The sequence below is a fragment of the Myodes glareolus genome, chromosome 24 (assembly GCF_982192425.1).
Source record: "Myodes glareolus chromosome 24, mMyoGla1.1, whole genome shotgun sequence".
NCBI classification, from domain to species: Eukaryota; Metazoa; Chordata; class Mammalia; order Rodentia; family Cricetidae; genus Myodes; species Myodes glareolus.
In genome coordinates, this window is record NC_142049.1 from 37,604,456 (window position 1) to 37,627,534 (window position 23,079).

The 23,079-nt window shown below is 36.0% G+C and overlaps 1 long non-coding RNA gene across 2 annotated transcripts in view; it reads left to right on the forward strand.

Annotated features, from left to right (window-relative positions):
* LOC146889938 (uncharacterized) overlaps window positions 1-23,079 on the forward strand; it is a 90,126-nt gene that overhangs the window by 22,512 nt on the left and 44,535 nt on the right. For both annotated transcript variants that reach the window (XR_015736284.1, XR_015736285.1), the window contains exon 2: window positions 6,999-7,047. This is a non-coding gene — a long non-coding RNA (uncharacterized LOC146889938). The remainder of the gene's footprint in view (window positions 1-6,998; window positions 7,048-23,079) is intronic.

The following is a 23,079-nucleotide window of genomic DNA, read 5'->3' on the forward strand; positions in this document are numbered from 1 at the left end:
TATGAACCTTGTATCCCTATTCTCTCCAAGACCTTTATCATAAAGGGGTGTTGAATTTTGTTAAATGCTTTTTCAGCATCTAATGAAATGATCATATGGTTTTATTCTTTCAGTTATTATAGGATGGATTACATTGATAGATTTGTGTATGTTGAACCAGCTCTGCATCTGTAGGATGAAGCCTACTTGACCATAATGTATAATTTCTTTGGTGTGTTCTTGGATTCGGTTTGCCAGTATTTTATTGAGAATTTTTGCATCGATGTTCATGAGTGAGATTGGCCTGTAATTCTTGGTAGATAGCTATTTTCTTATATGGAATTTTACTATGTTAAAGGTAACTATGTTTTATTTAGACAGAAAAGGGAATGTGATTTAGGAGGTGATGTATGCTGTGAATATCTTCTATTGCAATTTGTTAATAAGGAAGCTGATCTCAACCAATGTCTTAACAGAGTAAAGACAGGCTAAAAGAGATATATAGAGAGAGTAGTTGGAGTCAGGTAGAAGCCATGAAGCTGCCGCCAGAGACAGATGCCTTTGCTGGAGCCTGCCAAAATTTGCTAGTAGGCCATGAAATTGCACAGATTAGTGGAGATCGCTTAGTTTAGAATATAAGAGCTAGCTCGCAATATTCTTAAGCTATTGGCCAAACATTACCTCAAATAATATAGTATCTTCGTGGTTATTTCAACTTAGGGAAGTTGAGTTACAAACTAGCAGCTTCTACCAACAGATCTTCTAAGAATACACTGTCAGTAAAGAAGATTTATTCTTCTTTGGGGTACTAAATTGAATCTCCTCATTGCATGCAATATTTTATGAGTCCAAGAATATTGGTAAGTAGTTAGTATTAATCAGGTATAATTAGAAGAAACACTGCAAATTTTTGGCTCTTTGAGCAAATGTGGAATTGAGCAAAATTGCTGTAAAGTGATGTTTTTATGACAGATATAGCTAATGTTTAAGACTCTAGAGAATATTTACCAACATGCTTACCATGAGCGTTACATATACTGTTGCTTTCTCAGGAAGCCTTCATTTGTCAAAATATTTTATATATACTTTGGTTATAATTCAAATCTTGTATATTCCATACAAAGTTATTTTTGTGTTTCCCCATTTTTTCTAAGTTTTGTAGCTATTTAATTATTTTAAAATCAAGGACTTCAAAACAAAGACACAAATCTTTTGCTCTTGGATTGAGAGGATCAACATAGTTAAAATGGCAATTCTACTGAAAGCAATTTATAGATTCAATGCAATCCCCATCAAAATCCCATCAAACTTCTTCACAGACCTTGAGAGAATAATAATCAACGTTTTATGGAAAAAAAAAACCCACGATAGCCAAAACAATCTTATATGATAAAGGACCTTCTGGAGGTATAATCATCCCTGACTTCAAACTCTATTACAGAGCTACAGTATTGAAAACAGCTTGATATTGGCATAACAACAGAGAAGACGACCTATGGAATTGAATAGAGGACCTAGATATTAACCCACAAACATATGAACACTTGATTTTCGACAAGGGAGATAAAGGTATACAATGGAAGAAGGGAAGCATCTTTAACAAATGGTGCTGGCATAACTGGATGTCAACTTGTAGAAGAATGAAAGTAGATCCATATCTATCACCATGCACAAAAATCAAGTCCAAATGGATTAAAGTCCTCAACATTAATCTGGACACTTTGAACCAGATAGAAGAAAAAGTGGGAAGTAGTCTACAAGACATAGGCACAGGAGACCACTTCCTAGGTAGAACCCCAGTAGCACAGACAATAAGAGAATCAATGAATAATTGGGACCTCCTGAAACTGAGAAGCTTCTGTAAAGCAAAGGACACTGTCAGTAAGACAAAAAGGCTACCTTCCGACTGGTAGAAGATCTTCACCAACCCTTCATCAGACAAAGGTCTGATCTCCAAAATATACAAAGAACTCAAGAAACAAGACACTAAAACTCCAATTAACCCAATTAAAAAATGGGGTACTGATCTGAACAGAGAATTCTCAACAGAAGAACTTCGAATGGCCAAAAGACACTTAAGGTCATGCTCAACATCCTTAGGGATCAGGGAAATGCAAATCAAATCAACTATGAGATATTGTTTTTCCACCTGTCAGAATAGCTAAACTCAAAAACACCAATGATAGTCTCTATGCTGGAGAGGATGTGGAGTGAGGGGAACACTCATCCATTGTTGGTGGGAATGCAAACTTGTGCAGCCTCTGTGGAAATCAGTGTGACGGTTTCTCAGAAAACTGGGAGTCAACCTCCCTCAGGACCCAGCAATTCCATTCGTGGGAATATACCCAAGAGATGCTGTATCATACTACAAAAGTGTTTGTTCAACTATGTTCATAGCTGCATTATTTGTAATAGCCAGAACCTGGAAACAACCTAGGTGCCTCTCAATAGAAAAATGGTTTAAAAAGTTGTGGAACATATACACATTAGAGTTTTACTCAGCGGTAAAAAACAATGACATCTTGAATTTTGCATGCAAATGGATGGAAATAGAAAACGCTTTACTGAGTGAGGTAACCCAGACCCAAAAATAGGAATATGGTATGTACTCACTCATAAGTGGATTCTAGCCATAATTAAAGTTTGAGCCTATTATTCGTGATCTGAGAGAAGCTAAATAAGAAGGTAAACCTGAATAAAGTTATGTAGTTATCTTCCTGGAGATTGGAAGTAGACAAGAGTGCCAGGCAACCATGGGTGCACGGGGGCGGGAATGGATGGAAGGGGAGAGAGTTAGAGAGAAGGGAGTAGGGGATGATTGGGGAAAGCTTGGGGGATTGGGATGGGGGGGAGGGAGGAAGGATGGATATGGGAGCAGGGAAGTATATATCTCAACTAAGGGAGGCATTTTAGGGTTTACAAGAGTCTTGATTCTAAAGGGTTTCCCAGGTCCAAGGAGAGATCGCCAGATTGTTCCCTGGACAGCAGAGGATAGCGTGCCTTAACTGGCCTTGGCCCATAACCATACTGATGAATATTTTGCATATCACCATAGAACTTTCATCTAGCGATGGATGGAGATAGAGACAGAGACACACATTGGAACACTTGACTTAACTCCCTAGGTCCAAATGAGAAGCAGAAGGAGATATAACGTGATCAAGGAAGTCAGGAGCAGAGGGAACCTTCACCCGATGATGGATGGATTTTGAGACAGAGATCCACATTGGAGCACTGGACTGAGCCCCCAAGGTCCAAATGAGGAGCAGAAGGAGGGAGAACATGAACAAGAAAGGCAGGACCATGAGGAGTGCGTTCACCCACTGATACAAGGGGAGTGATCTAATGAGAGTTCACCTAGCCAGCTGGACTGGGACTGAATGAGCATGTGATCAAACCGAATTCTCTGATTGTGGCTGGATTCTCTGAATGTGGCTGGCACGGGGACTGTCTGAGAAGCCATTGATAATGGCACTGGGACTTGTTTCCTCTGCATGTACTGGATCTTTGGAATCCTAGTCTGTTTTGATGCTCACCTTCCTAGACCTGGAGGGAAGGCGGGGGAACTTGAACTTCCCACGGGGCAGGAAACCCTGACTGTTCTTGGGGCTGGATAGGTAGGAGGAGAGGGAGTGGGGTGAGTGGGAGGGTATTGGGAGGAGGGGCAGAAGTGGAAACTTTTATAAATTAATAAAAAATAATAATAAAACAAATATAATTTGTGATGATGAAATGCTTTATGTTAAACCTTAGGGTGAAGAAGCTTATGTAATGTATGACATTTCTTATGCACTTTTGATAGACAGTGGGCATGTGATCTCTAACAAGATGCCAGATTCCATCATGCTGGCCCCTTTACTGGCGTGTCTAGGTCTAACAAACCTCAGATATTTGAAGAAATGGAGAGTTTTTGCAAATTGCAATGAGGTTGTGAAGACTTTGAAATTAGTGAATCTGTAGATTGAGGAATGTGCTTCCATGTTCAAAGATGTATGGATAGTTTCTTGAACAAACAAAACAAATGGTTTGTTCAACCAACAAAAATACCTTCAGCCTTGTTCTGTTAATGAAACCTTAACTGGGTAACAAAGAAATAGGATTATAAATTTTAAAAGGACATGTATACAAAGGAGCAATTTTAGTTACATTTTTACCCTTAGTAGAAAGTTGATTTTGTCCAAGAAATGGGGCAGCTTTAGCCTAATTAAGCTAATAAACATCAACTTTGTTACAATGAAATCAGAACCCTGATGAACCTCACCAATGCTCAGAAAGGTCACAGTTCTTTTAAATAATACATATCATTTTATATGTAACATATTCAATTATAATTTGACTGCATAATAACACACATAAAAACAGACAAAACCAGATCACAAAGAATCAGAAGCAGTAGGTACTTGTCAGCACAGATTCACAAATCAAAGTAGAATGGAGGCTTTCATATATATATATATATATATATATATATATATATATATATATATATATATATATATAGGTAAATTCGAGACAAAAGCTGCTACAAATTTATTAAGACAACCTGTCATACTTAGCCAGTTTTGTCGGCTGTTAACTGAAGGCAAAACGCAGGTAAATTACGTTTTATCCTGTGTTCCACTATCAATTGCTCGGCTTCTTTTCACAGCACACAGGGAAGAGGGAGACAGATGACTCATCAGCTCTGGATGAGATCACCATGTTACATGCAGCCCTGTGTTTTCCGGTCCTTGGTTTGAGATCTCTCTCCTCATTGGTTCCTTGATGGCATAAAAAGGTCTGATCTGAAAGATTTTGCCAGTGGGGCTTTGACTAAAGTCCTGCTAAAAGCTGGACTTTAGTCAAAGCCTCCCTGTAAACATCCTCAGAAAAGAAAATGTGTCCCAGAGACCTGCAGGATACAGAAGCAATAGGAAAAGCAAGGAATTCGTGAGAACCCCTATGCTCCTGCGTAGAGTCAGCTGTTCCTGTTTGAAGTGCAGGAAATGTACTCAGATCTCTGAAGTCACTGCTTCAGCTGTAAAATCTGTGATTCCTGGGTGAGTCTTTGATTCTTCCTTTTCTGAAATGAAGATTTTCTTAGCAAGTATATACCTGACAACAACCAGGACTACAGATCTTATGTGCCATTGGTGGCCCCACTAAATTAATTGCTATGTCAGCAAATAGTCTCAGGCACCTGGGAATCTGAAAATTTGAAGTGTCTGATTCCGCAATCAGTGTGTTTAGGGACTCTGACATGGCATTTCTGAATGTGATACCTGTAAGCTGCAATCGGCAGCACAGAATCACAATCAGCCTTTTGCATGGAGAAATGGAAAATTTCAGGTAGATAGGCAGGATACAGACCTTTGGGATTTGTGATCACCTCCTAGTTAACTCACAATGATTTCCCCTTTTAATTCTGGTCCTAGGTAAACTACATTTTTTCCTGTCATCCACTTTCACTTTCATTTTTTTCTGCTGGAGCAAACATTGAGATGGGACGGAGAAATGAGTCAGCAGCTCTGATGCAGATCTCCATGGTTACCACAGGCTTTGTTCCTATTGGTGGAGTTGAGATCATGCTCCTCATTGTTCCAGGGAAAATATGGCTGCACACACTCCTTCAGTAACAGGGAAGGAGAGCTGGTCCTTCCTAATCAGGCTCTGGTTATATGATACAAATGTCTGTAACTGAAATCTGAATGTACATTTGTTTAGACACTGCACACTGCTCTTGACAACTAAATGAGCCAAAGCCCATAAAATTAGCAAAGTGAGGTACTGGTATAGTCCCAGTATTGCCCTTCTGAGTCATCTGCTATGGTCTGTGCATCATATCCATCCCTGCTTCTCAAATCTCTCCTCTTTTATCTTACGGCACCAGTGTCTCAGACTTGAAACACTACAGTATCTACAAAGAAATAATTCACTTCAGGTTTTAGTGTCTGACAAAGTCTAGGGGAGTCATGCCCTTTCCTCTTATCTCTGAGTTCCATTGTAAAAATGGATATGACATTGCAAGGTTTTTTGTCTGCATAAAAATGTACACTAATTGAAAATATTATGCAGTAACATATGAAAACACTTCTGTATCTGTCACCAAAGACTCTGAAGTTAGAACAAAGTATAGAAGAGGAAACATACTTCTTATCATATTATTGCTTTTTTACGTTCTCACAGTCTCAAAATTGTTTGGTTGACATAGTCTTTGTGTTTTTAAATCTGACTGCTCTTGTACATGATACTTTCTCACATTTTATGTCCATTCTTAATTAGAAAATTAGAGAGCATGAGCTTCTTTTGGAAATCAAGTGTTTATTGATCATAACAGCGAGGTATTATCTACTAAGCCTTGAACATAATTAACACAATAGCTTTCTTTGTTATTGTGTGTCTTGTTGTTGTATGCTTTGAACAAGTGCAGATTTTATCTTGTATCTTCCATCTCAGACTCTACATGTGTATGTCTGCTAGTAGTGTTGAGACTGGAAAACATTGGTAATTTGGAATCAACAGTGTCCATTTGAATCTGTTAACATATTTCTGCCATCTTTACAATATAAATGTCTGAAGATTTCAAGTAAGTTTAAAGACCTGAAACATCAGAACATAGAACCATACAGCCTCTTATTTTGTTTTCTTTTTTTTTTAAATTTCCATTCAATTATTTACACTTCTTTCTCTCTTCCCAATCCCCTCCTGCTCCCCCACACCCCCTCCTCCCTTTCCCACTCTGCTTGAGATAGGGCAGGGAACCCTGCCCTGTAGGAAGTCCAAGGCCCTCCTCCCTACATCCAGGCCTAGAGAGCTGTGCAATCATGTACCCATAGATGGTTTATAATTGATGAACATACAACTTCCTTTTCTAGTAAAGATAGAAAAATATACTTAACATTTAACAGTGATTATGAAATTTGGAGATGAATTTTAGTATTTGGAATTTCATGGATTTTTAAAAATAAACACTTGTAAATTAATATTAAGAAAGTATTTTATATATACTAAATATTTCTGCTTCTTTTTACAACGCACAGAGAGGAGGAGTACACAGACGAATCATCAACTCTGGATGAACTCATCAAGGTAAATGCAGTCCTGTGCTTTCCAATCCTTGGTTTGAGATCTCTCTCCTTATTGGTCCTAGATGGCATAAAAATGTCTGTACTGAAGGATTTTACCAGCCAGGCTCCTTGCTAAAGTCCAGCTTTTAGCTGGATTAGTAGGAACTTGGCTAAAAACAAACCCAGATAAGAAAATCTGTCCCAGAGTTGAGCAGGAGTCAGATGCAATAGAAACCTAGGAAAAGCAAAAAAAAAAATGAGATATCCCACACTCCTGCTAAAAATCACCTGCTTGCTGTGCAGGAGATGTGCTCAAGACTCTGAAACCTCTGCTTCAGGCTTAATATCTGTGATTCCTGGGTACATTTTTGATTCTGCATTTTCTGTAATCAAAATTTATTTTGGGGAGTTAATACCTGCCGTATACTATGGATGTACTGATCATATGTGCCATTAGAAGACCAACTATGATAATTGCTATGTTGGGGAATAGCTTCATGCATCTCAGAGTCTGAAAATTTCAAGTGGCAGATTCCCCAGTCTGTGTGTTTAGGAACTATGACACAGCCTTTCTGAATGTGTTACCAGTAAGCTGCAACTGGCAGCACAGAATCACAATCTGCCATCAGCAGGCAGAAATGAAGGATTTTAGGAAGACAGGCAGGATACAGACCTAAGAAGTGGGATATATGATCACCTCTGAGTTACCTTGCAGTGCTTTCCTCTTTTGATAATTGCTTTCTGGTCTGAGGTAAACAATTTTTTACCTGTCATCCAATTTTACTTTCATCTTTTCTGCCAGACAATATAGTTATTAGGGAGGGAGAAATTAGTCAGCAACTCTAATTAATATCTCCAAGGTTACCACAGGATTTGTTAATATTTGTGGAATTGACATCATTCTCCGCATTGGTTCATATCCAGGAACAATTTGAATGCACATACACCTTCAGTCAGAGGCAAGGAGACTTATAACATTTTTGGCATAGCAGGTCCTTAATATTCAAATCTTGTTATATTCCAGTTCTCAGCTATTCATGGTTATAACTGAAACCTGAATATGCATTGGTCACGGCAGACTGCTCTTGAGAATTAAATTAGTCAAAGCTGATGAAATTAGCAAAGTCAGGTATTGTTTTATTCCCAGTATTACTGTTCTGAGTCACCTGATACTGTCTCTTGTGCAGCAAGTAGCTCCCTGCTTCTGAAACCTCAGATTCTGTTGAAACATTTAGCACCACTCTCTCAGTCTTGAACACTCCAGTATCTGCAAGGAAATAACTCACTTCACGTTTTAGCATCTGACAGAATCTAAGGGAGTCATGTTCTTTCCTCTCCTCTACAAGATCCATTGTGGGAATGAGTATAGCATTGTATTTTTTTTTCAAGAAAATTTTGAGTCATCTAAAATAATATGCAGTAACATCTGAATGAACTACCCTAACTGTCACCAAAACCACTCGAGGCGCACTAAGGTATAACAGTGGAAAGACATTTCTTATCATCTATTACCTTTTAGTTTATCACAGGCTCATATTTGGCTTCTTGGTTGGCATAGGCTTTTTTTGTCATATAAAAACTCTTGTAAGTGATTTTTTTCACTTATCTACCCATCCCTATTTAGAAAACCAGACAGTATGAGACTTGTTGGAAATCAACTACTTATTGATGATGGAGAGTGGTTTTATAAACTACCGTTGAAAACAGCTAACACACAAAATTTCTTTGTTATTGTGTATGTTGCTTTTATATGCTTTGAAAAAGTGCATATCTTAGCTTGTATCTTCCATCTCAGAATCTGAATTCCTATGACTGCTAGAAATGTTGAGACTGGAAGACACTGGTACATTGGATTCAAAAGCCACAGTTTGAATCTGTTACAATATTTCTGTCATCTTTCAATATAAATGTACGTGGCTTTCAAGTAGGTTTTAAAGACATGAAATATCAGAACGTAGCACCACAAAGCCTCTTCTTTTCTATAAAAAGCCTTCCCTGTACATCATTATGTTATTTTTCCAGATAGTGCTGGAGGAACATCTTTGGTAAGGATCAATATGCTCATATATATGGGTATATCAATAATTCATTAGGACTTAGTTTTCTTCTATATGACTCTGGCATAATGAAAAAAAATTTTATGTAAGCTTTTCATAATTGTAGTCTTAGATTCCTAGCCATTAAGGCATTGTATGCTAAGGCCTTGCATCATAGTCTTTATAACAATATTTACTTGATTTCCACCCTGATTTTTCCCAAATATTACAAAATTATATCCCAAGCCTTCTAAATATTTCCTCTTTGGAGGCATGTAGCTAATTACAGTGAATAATTTTAATGATACTAATTTTAATCCACTAAAGTAAGGATTAACCTGCAATTATGGCAGGAGTCATCTGTCTCAGCTAAGTCCCATTCTATGATTATGAAAGTACGCAGGAACTTCCAAAATAAGTTCTTTCCATCATACTGACAGTTTTAAGAATATTGTGAAAAGTTATGTGGATCTCAAGTTTTGCACTTATATACATGCTTTTGGCCAATAAAAACATGACAAACATACTATATAGACATGAGTGAGAAAAATCCATTATCCATTCATAGTATAAGGAGTTGAGTTTACAATAACTATCCTAAAATACTTCCAAAATAAGTTCTTTCCATCATACTGACAGTTGTAAGCATATTGTGAAAAGTTATGTGGATCTCCAGTTTTGCACTTATATTCATGCTTTTGGCCAATAAAAACATGACAAACATACTATTTAGACATGAGTGAGAAAGATCCGTTATCCATTCATAAGGAGTTGAGTTTACAATAGCTATCCTAAAATACTATGAAGTATTTCACTTACTTTCAAATATTTGTATAAGTTTATATATATATATGTACATGCCTGAAATTAACCATGCATAATTATATTTATACATACATATGTATGCATATGTACACATTTAAAAGCTATTTATAATTTCATGGATGGGTACTTTATATTATTTCACACTTATGTATGCTTCCTCCTTTATTACAATATTTATACTAGATAATATTAAATACAACTACTTAATAATATTATTATATTCTATTTTGAATATTCAGTTGTATACAACAGAATTCCACACTGTATACATATTATTATGATTTTATATAACCAATTTATTAATGGCTTTTTTGAATTGAAAGGACTATCAGTGTTACTATAGTATACAAAATGATTCTTTCTTTATTAGCCTCCAATATTTCAGTGGCTTTTCTACTGACTGGGTTAATTTTAGAGAGATTTTGTTCTATGTTGTTATTTCAATATGGGATATCATTGTGCTAATGTTGTTTTCTTTGCTTAAATTTCTTCTATATGGTTTCATGATTTCTAAAATTTTTACTTTTTAATATCCTATCATTATTGGAGGACATTGATTTACAGAAGATACCCTGTTTCTTGAGAAATTAAATAGTCTCTGTACATTGCATGGAATATTTTCTATTTCAAAGAATAAAGGAGTTTTTGGATTTATCAGCCAGGCTCTAACCATACATTGTAAGTTGTTTGATATTTGAACAGTTTTGGAATTAGTTATTAATGTTGTAAAGTCATAATTTTTTTCTGGAAGTTACAGATAATGTTTCCTGTGGGTTTAGGGATATTTAGAATGCAGTTAGAAATTATATTTCTTCAGAGAAGGTGAAGATAAAGTTTTTGTCTAGTTCTAATATCTCCCTAATAATTTGGAGTAGGCTAGGTGGTTTCATTTGGCAAATCATTTTTTCCTGTCAATTATATATCCACATTAATGAAGAAAAAGTTAGAGTAAAAAATTCAGACATGTCAATGAGTACCAAATGAGTAATACCCTCTGAGGGCTAAATATTTGTAAATTATGACATTTGAAAAAGTTGGTAAAATAATGTTGTTTACCTTGATATGCTGTAGTTCTTTGAGATATAAGTAAAAATATTGCCATATTAACGACTCAAGGGACTGTCTCTTAGATCCTAATAGAGTAAACAATTGTTTAAATGTTATTTTTAAGGGAAACTGAAACAATTTTATTTAGTTCTCAGTGGTAATGTATGTGAGCGTCGTCAATGATGATCTCATTTGATGTATGCGTGTATGACATAAAAACAGCAGGCACACTGGAATGATCCTCCTGTTTTTATTCAGGAGGCCGACAACAAACACTGAAACTGCGAAAATATAAAAAAATAGAATCAGAGACGAGGAAGTAGTAGAATAATTGATTACTTAAAGGAAACTTCTGTGTCTATTCTAAAAGATATCCCTTATGTTATTTTCTCCTTTTATGTTCATAAAATTCACATAAATATAGAGGGCTATGTGCACAATAATAATTTGAAATAATCTGATAGTTTGAAATATCAACAACTGGATTCATCTCTAGAATGCACATATCAAAAACGGGTATACTAACATAATCATTCTTTCCACGGACATGAAACATATCTAGTGAACTTGGGGGTGCTGAGACTTTTTGGCCAGTTTTCATACCACATGTGGAAAATTTCATGGTTGTGGTATGCAATTATACCAATGTATTCACCCAGTACTTGATGCCTATCTAAGCACTCTTGTATTATTGAATTCCCATTGAGTGAGTTTACATATATAATTGTCTTACTATAAAAACCAGACAACGTTCTACTGTATTCTGAGGAACCATTTTGAAGTCAAAATATTATTATAATGGCTTATATTATTTAAAGAGGTGATTAAAGGTAGATTTCTCATGTATGCTAGCTATAAGAAGATGGCCTTGTGTTAGTATAACTCCCCATATCGAAACACACTCACATGCTTTCTCTAAAGTCAGATGTCACTCAAAAGAGAGAAGAAGCATATGACCTAAAGATGGACTACTGATTTAGGTGAATGCAGAGATAATATTATATCCTTCTGCAGTCTTTGCTGGAGTTGAAGAATAAGTATAGTTATAGTTTTCCTTAGTTATGATAAAAGATAACTACTTATTAGTTCATAATTTATATATACTTGAATGCAGGTTCTCCTTTAATAGGAAGCAATCAGATCAAATAAAAATGTCTGTACTCTACCATTTTGCCAGTCTGGCTGCTGGCTAAAATTCGGCTTTTAGCTTGATTTTAGTCAAAGCATGGCTATAAACACAAAAGGAATTTTGTCCTACAGACCTTTAGGAGACAGAAGCAATAGAAACCCAGGAAAAGCAAGAAATTTGTGGAATTTTCCATTCCTCTGCTAAATTCACCTGCTCCTGCTTGGAGGATAGGAAACATATTTGGGTCTCTAAAATTGCTTTAGGTATTATATCTGTGATTTCTGGCTTAATCTTAATTCTGCAATAAATTCAAGGAGGATTAATTTTGGGAATAAATAATGGCAGAATCTACTGATGTACTGCTTACATGCACAATCAGAGGTCCCCCTGAGATGATGGCTGTGTCAGGCAGTAGTCTACGTAGCCACCTGGGTTTCTTTGAAAATTTCAAGTGTCATATTTCCTAATCAGTTTTTTTTGTGGGAAATCTGAATGTCATATCAACAAATTGCACCTGGAAGTGCAGAATCATAATTTCCAAAAGCCATGCATATATGGAGATTTTCATTTAAATTACTAGGGCAAGAGGAGACCAGCTGGATCCAAATCTCTCAATTCATGCGTTAGTTGGGTAAATAAGGAATTCCATTGATAAGATCTAGGTGATGGAAGTTGTCAGACTTAGGAAAAATAATGTGAATTTTGCACATCTAAACAAGTTGGAGCATCATATTTTTCATTTTTATATAACACTAATATGTCAGAGATGAAAATGCTGACAATACATCAGAACTACTCTTCTTTCAAAATACCATGCCTATATTTAAAACTTAGTTTTTAACTATATATAACATAGTTTATATATAACTTTCATAGTATAGGGCTTTTCCCTTTCATAATATCTAATCAAGTGTAATATGACACATTTCAGTTACTTTCAAATATTTGTACAAGTTTATGCATTACATATATATGTGGGTTTCCTCATGCATATATATATGCATATATATATATATATTATCATTTATAAATGGATACAATTCCTGTCATAGTTTATAATTTCATGTGTAAGTGAAGTATTTATATTACTTCACAATTCTTTCTGCTACTTTCAATAAAATATCTGCATTAGATCATGTCAAAATAAATACAAAATTATTAAAGTTATTTTACTTTTTTTGTTTAGATTTTCTTTTTCATAAACAGTTTCAAAAGAAATCTTATTGATCATTTACTCTTCCATTCTCGTGAAGACTGATACTGATGTGTATAATTGTTGTTGTTTTTTTTTTTTACGTTAGACTTGTTTATTCAAGTACCAGAAAACACTCTTTCCACTTCCTCCCCTCTTCCCAATACCCTCCCGCTTCCCCCACTCCCTCTCCTCCTCCCTCACCATTCCCAAGAGCAGTCAGGGTTTCCTGCCCTGTGGGGAATCCAATTTCCTCCCCCCTCCCTCCAGGTCCAGGAAGGTGAGCATCCAAACAGGCCAGGATCCCAAAAAGCCAGTCCATGCAGACTAAACAAGACCCAGTGCCATTGTCAATGGCTTCTCAGTCTTCATTTGGACATGGGGGCTGACTGAGCCCCCAAGGTCCAAATGAAGACTGAGAAGCCATTATTTTACTTTTTTGTGCATACACAAATGTATAACAACTATCACACACTGTATAAAGAATGAGGTGATTATATGTAATATGAAGGGACCTGCTTTTTGGAGTTTATGTTCTGCCCAGTTCCCCACAGCCTTTAAGCCCCAAAGAAAATCACACAGAAATCTCCATAAGTTATAAAACTGATTGGCCCGTTATCTCAGGCTACTTATTAGCGCTTGTAGCTTATATTAACCCATTATTATTATCTATGTTAGCCACATGACTCACTACCTTTCTCAGTGGGGCAGCTCACAACTTGCTTCTTCGGTGGCCTGTTCAGAACTGCGAAGGGAGCTTCCTGCTTCCCAGAATACTCCTGTTCTCATCGCCCTGCCTCTTCTTACTGTCTGGTTGACCCACCTATACTTCCTGCCTGGCCAAGCAGTGATTATTTAAAACATGATTGACAGAATACAGGCAATTTTCCCACACCAATTGTAAGTAACCATTTTAGCTTGTCCATTTGAATTTAAAGAACCAATTGTGTTCTTTAAACACAGTGCAGTAGAAGCAGATGTTTTTTGTGTGTTAGCATGCAATTTTTGTCCATGATTTTTCTAATGTATGTGGGAATTTGATGGAATTTCCCATCTGTGTTTGCATTACGATTTCTGATATCATTGTGCTTACTCTATTTTTGATTTTTGATTGCTTTCATTCAGTTTTTTCCTTGGAGTTCATATTATCTAAACTTTTTTTATATGCTCTCCTGATGTGAGAGGTGATATATGCTGTGAATTGGTTTTATTGACATTGGCTAATAAATAAGGTGCTTTACACTGTTAAGGTGTAAAGACAGCCAGAAAGAAATATAGAGAGAGAATAGGCAGAGTTCTCAAAGCCATGTAGCTACTGCCAGAAACAAATACCTCCACCGGAACCTGCCTAAACTTATTTAGTAAGGCATGTAGTAATGCACATATTGTTGCATATTGGTTAGTTTAGGATATAAGAACTAGCTAACAACGCACGTAAGCTATTGTCCAGACATTATTGCAAAATAATATAGTTTCTTAGTTATTATTTTAAGTGGACTATCATGAAATCAACTCGCAGTGTGGTCAACCCCATGTAAAACCTGAGAAAGATTAAAAAGGAATTCTAGATACAAAAGGAAAGAGTTATACATGGCTTTGTGGAAACAGTATTTTCTTGGGTGGGCTCTGTTTGCTAGAAGCAAGCAGAGGCATGATTATTTTTTTTTTCTAGAGAAGGCTTCCGGACTCAGTGATACCAGCAAAAACTGCAAGACTCCATTGAGAAGGCTTCCTATTTCATGCTAGTTGAAGGATCAACTCTGATTCTTTCTGGTGGTCTGGTTACAGAGCATTTAATTGGGTTTTGTGAGCAGAGTGCTATAACTTACTTAAAGGTATCACAGACATGGTGAGACCCAAGCCTGGATCTGTGTCTGAGAGAAAGACTCTCTGAGGCAGTAAACAGGCCTTTGCCATGATGCACTCAGTGGAACCGACAGGCAAAATGGCAGATATTGTTCTAGCCATGACCACTTAGCATTTAAAAAATGATTCTTGTCAGAAAACAGTTACAGATATGCAATAAAGACAAATTCAGACAAAAATAAACCTCTAAATGGGTCATATTATTACAATGAGTCTAAAAATATACACAGGCTTGGAAGAGAGATAAAAGAATGTATACAGTTATAAAAAACAACCGGTTTCAAAAACTAAAAGAATCTTTAAAGAGACAGTGTATACATAGTCATAGAATAAACGAATAAAGAAAAATAAGACATGTAAAATGGTAAATACACAAAGTGTAGATTATGTATATTATTATGTTTTATTTTTTCACTGTGAATGAGCTAAGTACAGAGAGACATTTCATAGTATTTGCTGCTTATCTAAACCAACATATATGTTTTAAGGGTATCTTGACTTTAAAATTTGGTTCTATGTTGCTCTGAAAAAAATGTTCTACATTGTTTTCTGAGAGGATAATATTCTCTATGGATTTCTGAAGACTAATGTGATTCAATGGAACAAGGTGCCCTGAAAGGTCTCAATAACCCTCATCCCAAATTAATTTACCAAATAAATGGCAGGAAGCAGTTTTGGGAGAACTATGGTCAAATTCCCAATTATTGATTATAAATTTTGTTTGCATATAAAGGGTGATATGCTATAGAGATTTGCAGAGGTCTAAATTTTGGAATATTGATGCATATTTAAGATCATTTTTATATGTATTTATTATACACACACAAACATACACACATACACACACATATATAAATACATATTTCTACCCTTGATTAAGGTATCATGTTGTGCAGATAGTTTAAATTATAATGTAAAATTAAGAAATATAGGTTAATAGAGTCATATATAATAGTCAAGTTTATAGTCTTGTTACATATGTTTTCTATATGCATAGAGATTTACTTCAGATAGATAGCTATTCTTCAAGCCTCTCAAAGACTAACAGAATATAGCATTAAAATGTTGTAAAAACTTAACACATTTCATGACAATGAGACACATTCACATCTGCTCCTGGTAGCACCAATTACTTCAAGAGGAAGATGAACATCTAGGAGACTCCTTATAAAGAGTGCTAGCCATTTAGGAAAGAAAGTATTCTTATGTGTACTGCTTGATGATATACTGTATGAAATGGACATGCAGGACCCACAGAAAAATGACGGCGGAAGCTGCCTAAAGAAGGTGAGACAGTCCGTCAGGGATCCTGCTTCATGAGAGAGTCTGCAAGACATTCTATAGAACACAGAAGAAAGTGACTGACAAACTGCCAGTATATGTGGAACTGTCTTTGAAATTTCCTGATGAAGTCTGGAAGAAACTATAGGCCAGTAAGCTGAAGATGGTGTCTGCAAAGTTACATAAGAACTTTGGGTGACTGTCCAGGAAGTGAGATGACTCTCTTAATTCTAGAGTTTTGGAAGTTGCTTACAATGCACTTCCAGTTAACTTAGGTAATATCATATCTTTCTGGAGACTTTGATGGAGTCCCAGAATAAATAGTTGCAGTTTTCCTTAGTATGATAAAAGATATAATAGATATCAATATTGTAACTAATTCTTGCTAGATAACTGTTTTGTTACATGCAATTTTACTCTGATAAAGTTAACTCTTTTTTATTTAGAGAGAAAAGGGAAGGTGATATATGCTGTGAAATGTTTTATTGCCATTTGTTAATAAGGAAGCAGAATTCAATCAATATCTTAAAAGAGTAAAGCCAGGCTAAAAGAGATATATAGAGAAAGTCGATGGAGTCAGGGATAAGCCATGAAGCTGCTGCCAGAGACAGATGCCTATGCTGGAGCCTGCCAAAATTTTCCTATAGGTTACGACCTTATGGTGGTGCACAGATTAGTGAATATTGGTTAGTTTAGGATATAAGAGCTAGCTTGCAATACTCTTAAGCAAATAATATAGTTTCTGAATGGTTATTTCAAGTCAAGGTAGTCGGGATATGAACTAGCAGCTTCTGCCAACAGATCTCCTTGTTAAAATACAGTCTTCAAAGAAGATATTCATTTCTTTAGGGTATTAAATTGAATCTATCCATTGCATGCAATATTTTCTGAGTCCAAGAATATTGGTAAGTACTAAGTATTGATCAGGTGCAATTAAAAGAAACACTGCAAAGTTTTAGCTCTTTGAGCAAATGTGGAATCAAGTAATATTGGTGTAAAATGATGTTTTTAGGAGATATAGCTGATGTTGAACACTCTAGTGAATATTTACCAACATGCTTACCATGACCATTGTGTGTGTTGTTGCTTTCTCATGTAGCCTTTATTTGTCAAAATATTTTAATTTTTTTGCTTTAGTTATACTTCAAATCTTTTATTTTTCTATACCAAGTTATTTTTGTGTTCCCCATTTTTTTCTTTTTCTAAGTTTTGTAGATGTTTCATTATTTTAAAATCAAGAACTCTAAAACAAAGACACAAATCTCTTCTTAAAATCTAATTGGTGATGATGAAAGGCTTTATCCTAAACCCCAGGGTGAAGAGGCTTATCTAACAAACATCAGATAACTCTAATAAAGGAGTGTTTTTGTAAATTGCAATGAAGAGGGTGAAGACTTTGAAATTAGTGAATCTGTAGATTGAGGAATGTGCTTCCATGTCCAAAGATGTATGGATACATTTGGGCAGAAAATGCTTTTCAACCAACAAAAATACCTCTAGCCCAGTTAAGTTAATTAAACCTAAATTAGGTATCAAAGAAATAGATTTATGAGTTTTAAATGGGCATTTTTTAGAAAGGGGCAATTTTAGTTACACTGTTTTACCCTTAGTAGAAAGCCTTTTCTCCAAGAAAAGGAGAAATTTTAGCTTAGTTAACCTAATAAACATCAACTGTGTTACCATGAAATCAAAGCCTCACTACTGCTCAGAATGTTCACAGTCCTGTTGGGAGTGACAGGTAGAATTCCTGAGGGGTAATAGTGGCAGGCTTTGCTTGACTAACAGGAGCAATTAACATGCCCACTGTCACTGACACAACAAAGCAAACAAATGCCCATGCTGACAGGTACTATTTTGAAAATTTTTATAACTTTTCTCTAATATTTTATCTCAGACCTTGTCATTATTGTTATTGGTCCCTAATGAAGTAATCTATAATTTACAGCAAATAATTGCTTAATATTTTTATCTCCTTTTTGTATTTTGCTATTTTTTAAAGCATCTAGTTTCTTATTTGCGTCTTTTACCTTTATGACATGCAAATGACCTTTTTATCTATTTATTTGATCATTCATTCATTTATTCATTTATGTAAATTTTGTTTAAAAGCCAACAGCAGATTCCCCCTCCATCTCTTCTCCCACTCCCTCCCTTAGCACTCCTTACTCTACTGCTCCACTGTATTCACATGACATGGGGCAAGCCTCTCATGGATGCCAGAACAGCATGACATATCCCTCTACAGTAAAATCAACATCTCCCTCTGTATTTAGGCAGAATAAGGCTATTTAGTATAGGGAGCAGATTACAGAGCACCAGCCCAACAGCATGGACAAACCCTTCTCCCATTGTCAGGGGTGACACAAGTAGATCAAGCCTCACAACTGTTATTAATTAAGAGGTGTTCATATGTATTTTAAGGTTAATTATGCAAAATTTATTCACAAAGTTTACAAAGACGCATTGACGATTTTATAGTAAAATATGACACAAATGGAATACACCAAGGTGATTAGGAAACTTTTCAAAAAGAGTTTGCCTATAAATGATATATTGTACATACAGTATAAAAACTTAATATTTTTGAAGTTCCAACTTTATGAATAATGAAGGATATTTGTAAGAAGCCTTATGATCCAAGTAGTTGTTGGCCACATTAGACTTACAAACTTCTAAATCTATGAAGAGTGCTGTGATATTTATGATTTCATTCCAGGATGAAATGAACATTTATTATGATAATAAAGTTGATTGATTTTCATGATATAATTGGATAACAGAAAAAAATCCATAGAAATAGCCTCAAATATTCCCCTCTTTGAGCTAGATACTATATTCAATAGAAACTAATGGTGAATTTCTGAATATTTAATCACAAAAGCCATTGTCATTATTTGTGGATCATCCGTGTTTCACAAAAATTAAGGATTTGCAAAGAAGCAAAGTTCTTATTGGATTAAATCTGTACCACAGTAGAACAAAAACAGTGTTTCATAGAGTATCATGATAATGTAGCTCCTAATTATTTTGGAATTGAGTATAAGAAAAGGTTATTTATTTAGGGGTAGATTCTCAGATCATTAACCCTCTGTATGAGCAGGGAACTAGAACAGAAACCAGAAGACAAGAAGTAGAAAGAGCATGTTTCTCCATCTGCTTTTATAGTAGTCTAAAGGAGTTCCCAGAGCACCTCTCCCCTTTATCTAAATAAGAGAGGTTTTAAACCCAGTGTAAGACAATATACAATAAGACAAGATATCAAGTAGAGTTACACCCAGAATAAACAATATCAAGCAAGAAATATATGCAAAATGTTTCAATAATTATCCTATCCTAAGGAGTCTATGACTTATGGCTTGGCTGAGTCATGACAGGAATGTAACTATGAAAGTGTTCAACTGTAGAAGGAGCTGCAGGAAGACCTGCTTTTCATCCTGCCCGGCTCCCGCACAGCTAGCTTAGCCCTGGCAATAACAACACACAAATTGTATTCATTTAAACACTGCCTGGCCCATTATCTCTAGAGAGTTAGTTACTGACTAACTCTCACGTCTTGATTAACCCATTTCTAATAATCTGTGTATCACCATGAGGTGGTGGCTTACTGGAAAAGATTCAGCATGTCTGACCTGGTGTCTGGCTCCATGGCATCTGCCTCATTGCCCTCTTCCCAGCATTCTGTTCTGTTTACTCCGCCTACCTAATTTTCTGTCCTATCAAAGGGCCAAGGCAGTGTCTTTATTAACCAATGAAAATAACAAATAGACAGAAGGCCCACCTACATTATTTCCCCTTTTTCTATTTAAACAAAAAAGAAAGGCTTTCACTTTAACATAGTAAAATTACATATAACAAAACAGTTATCAAGTAAGAATTACAGTTACAATATTTATATCTATTTTATCTTTATCATAATAATGGAAAACTATAACTATAACTAGCCATTCTTCAACTCCATCAAAGACTCCAGAAGGATATAATATTACCTAAGTAAACAAGAAGTAAGCAACTTCCAAAACTCTAGAAATGACAGAGACATCTTGCTGCCTGGACAGTCACCCAAAGTTCCTCTGCACCATTGGGGCATCCATCTTCACCCGACAGGCCCATAGTATTCAGAGACATTTCCATGAAGCAGGAAATTTCAAAGGCAGTTCAGTCACTATCTGCTTTGTCCTGCAGAATGTCTCGCAGACTCTTTCATGAATCAGGAACCCCAAAAGATCATCTCACCTTTAGGCAAGTTCAACAGTCCTCTCTCTGCGGGTTCGCTGTGTCCAGTTTATACAACAGTCCAGGCAAGAGCAGTTTCTTGCCCAAATGGCTAACCAACTCCATAAGGAGCCTCTACAATGCCCATCTTCCGCTTGAAGTAGATTGGTGCTGCCAGGAGCAGATGTGTCTCATTGTCATGAAAAGCCTTAAGTTATTAAAACATTAAATGCCATTTTCTGTAGTCTTTGAAAGATATGAAGAATGCTTATCTGAAATATATTTATGCGCATGTAGAAAATCAAACTAACATTACTACAAGCTTGACTATTATCGATGATTATCCATTAACAACCTATATTTTTAATTATACATTGCATTTTTAAATGAACTACACAATCATAATACCCCAATCAAGATCAGAAATATATATATATATATATATATATATATATATATATATATACATATAACAAAATTGACCTTAAAATTCATACCAATGCAAATTATTCATATCTATATCATATCCCCCTTTAAATGTAAAGGAACATTTATAAGCAATATTTGAGAATATGGACGTAGTTATTTCTCTCCAAACTTCTTCCTGCTGTATAGGGGCACTGTTAATCAGGTTTTTAATTGTATAAACTGTGTGCTAGATTCATCTCAGTCGGCAGTTGCGCAACGTAATTTCTTGAGGGTGTTCATAGCAACCTTTCAGGAGGACAGGGTCTATCATACCATATTGGGAGAGAAACAATCCACAGGGTCTCATCCTCTGTGAAAACAAAAGAAGAACTTTTCCAAAGCATCATAAACTTAGATACAAATTTTGAAGTCAAGGTATTTTCAAAATATGTATCTTGGATTAGTTCAGCAGCATTTATAAACAAATATCTTTTATCAGCTGTTGCTCCTTCCTCAGCATTCAAACAATTTAAAGAGAGCATAATAGCATACAGTATCAAGATTCTCTGTGTATTTTTCATCTTTTTACAGTTTTATGTTAACCTCTATTTCTTTCATTTTTACTTTTAACTTTTGGCTTTTTAACACAGGTTCTCTGCATATCTTTGTCCAGGAGTAACTCTGTAGTCCAGGCTGGCCTTGAACTCACAAAGATCCTTCTGTCTCTGCCTCCCCAGTGCTGGGATTAAAGGTGTGCACCACCACACCCTGAAGTCACAGAGGTCAAACTACCTCTGCCTCCCAAATGTTGGGATTAAAGGTGTGTACCACCACACCCAACTACTTTCTTCCTTTTTCTACTTTAAGAACTTTAACTTTTAGCCTGCAAATATTTCTAACACACTGTAAAATATTTAGAGGTTTCCTTTGTCTTTGAATCTTTCTTTACTGTGTATCTCTCTTTTTCTGACCACATGAGTCTTTAAGGAGAGAATTGAAGTCATGGCTTTGTTGGCTGAATCCAGACCATTCCTTAGCTTTCCAGCCTCATGGCTGAGGTACCTGTTGTAGCCATTTTTATTGCCACAACTCTATGGCATTTCAAGGTTCCTACCATTCAGCAAGCTTCTGCATTCTGCTCACAGACCACACACACAGTCAGACCGCCTGCCTGAAAGAGTCAGAGTTTGCCCTGGCAGGATGGCCCAGAAAGCCAGCATTTTAAAACAGCATAGTTTTTTTTTTCCTGCTACAGCTGAAAACTGAGAAGCATGTGGTTAGCTTTTCATCAACACTATGTAAGTGTTTCGTGGCAGGACTTCTTAAAACAGCTGCAATATTTTTCAGCTATAGCTGAGTCAGGAAGCCTCTCTTAGATGAGAGCACTTGCTTTCCTCTAGCAAGCAGAGCAGACCTGAGAAATTGCTGCTACCAAGAAAACATGCTTTACTCTATTCTTTCACAAACTTTCTCAGGCTTTCTGTGGATTCAGTTATCCACGTTAGGTGCAAAACTGAAGTCAAAAGGTATGTTACTTTGGAGAAGAGATTTTGCTTTTGTTTCCACAGAAAATGAGAGGCTGTGCTTTCATTCTGAGTTAAGAAAAATCAGGTTCGATAAACGAAGATCACCTGAGAAATCTCCAATAGGAACAGATGGCCCAGATGACAGAGTTCTTCATCCAGAACAGGTTCAAGACTGCTGCCTGAGATGATCAAGACTCACAGGATACTCCAGTCAGAACTTGATTATAACTCTAAATTTTCTTTAGGTCCCCATAAGATCATCAGCGCCCCCAACCAGCAGGAAGTAGCCTGAAATACTATGCCCACATTCCCAACAAATGGACTATGGGTATTTTCCTTTGTTTAAAAAAAAAAAGAAGGAATGGTGCGGGAGAATTATCTGTATTCTGTCAATCACGTATTTTAATAAAACGCTGATTAGACAGGCAGGAAGTATAGGTGGGTCAACCAGACAGGAAGTAGAAGCAGATCAATGAGAATAGGAGAAGGCTAGGTAGGAGGAAGCTCCTTCCGCCATTCCTGCCTAGATCAC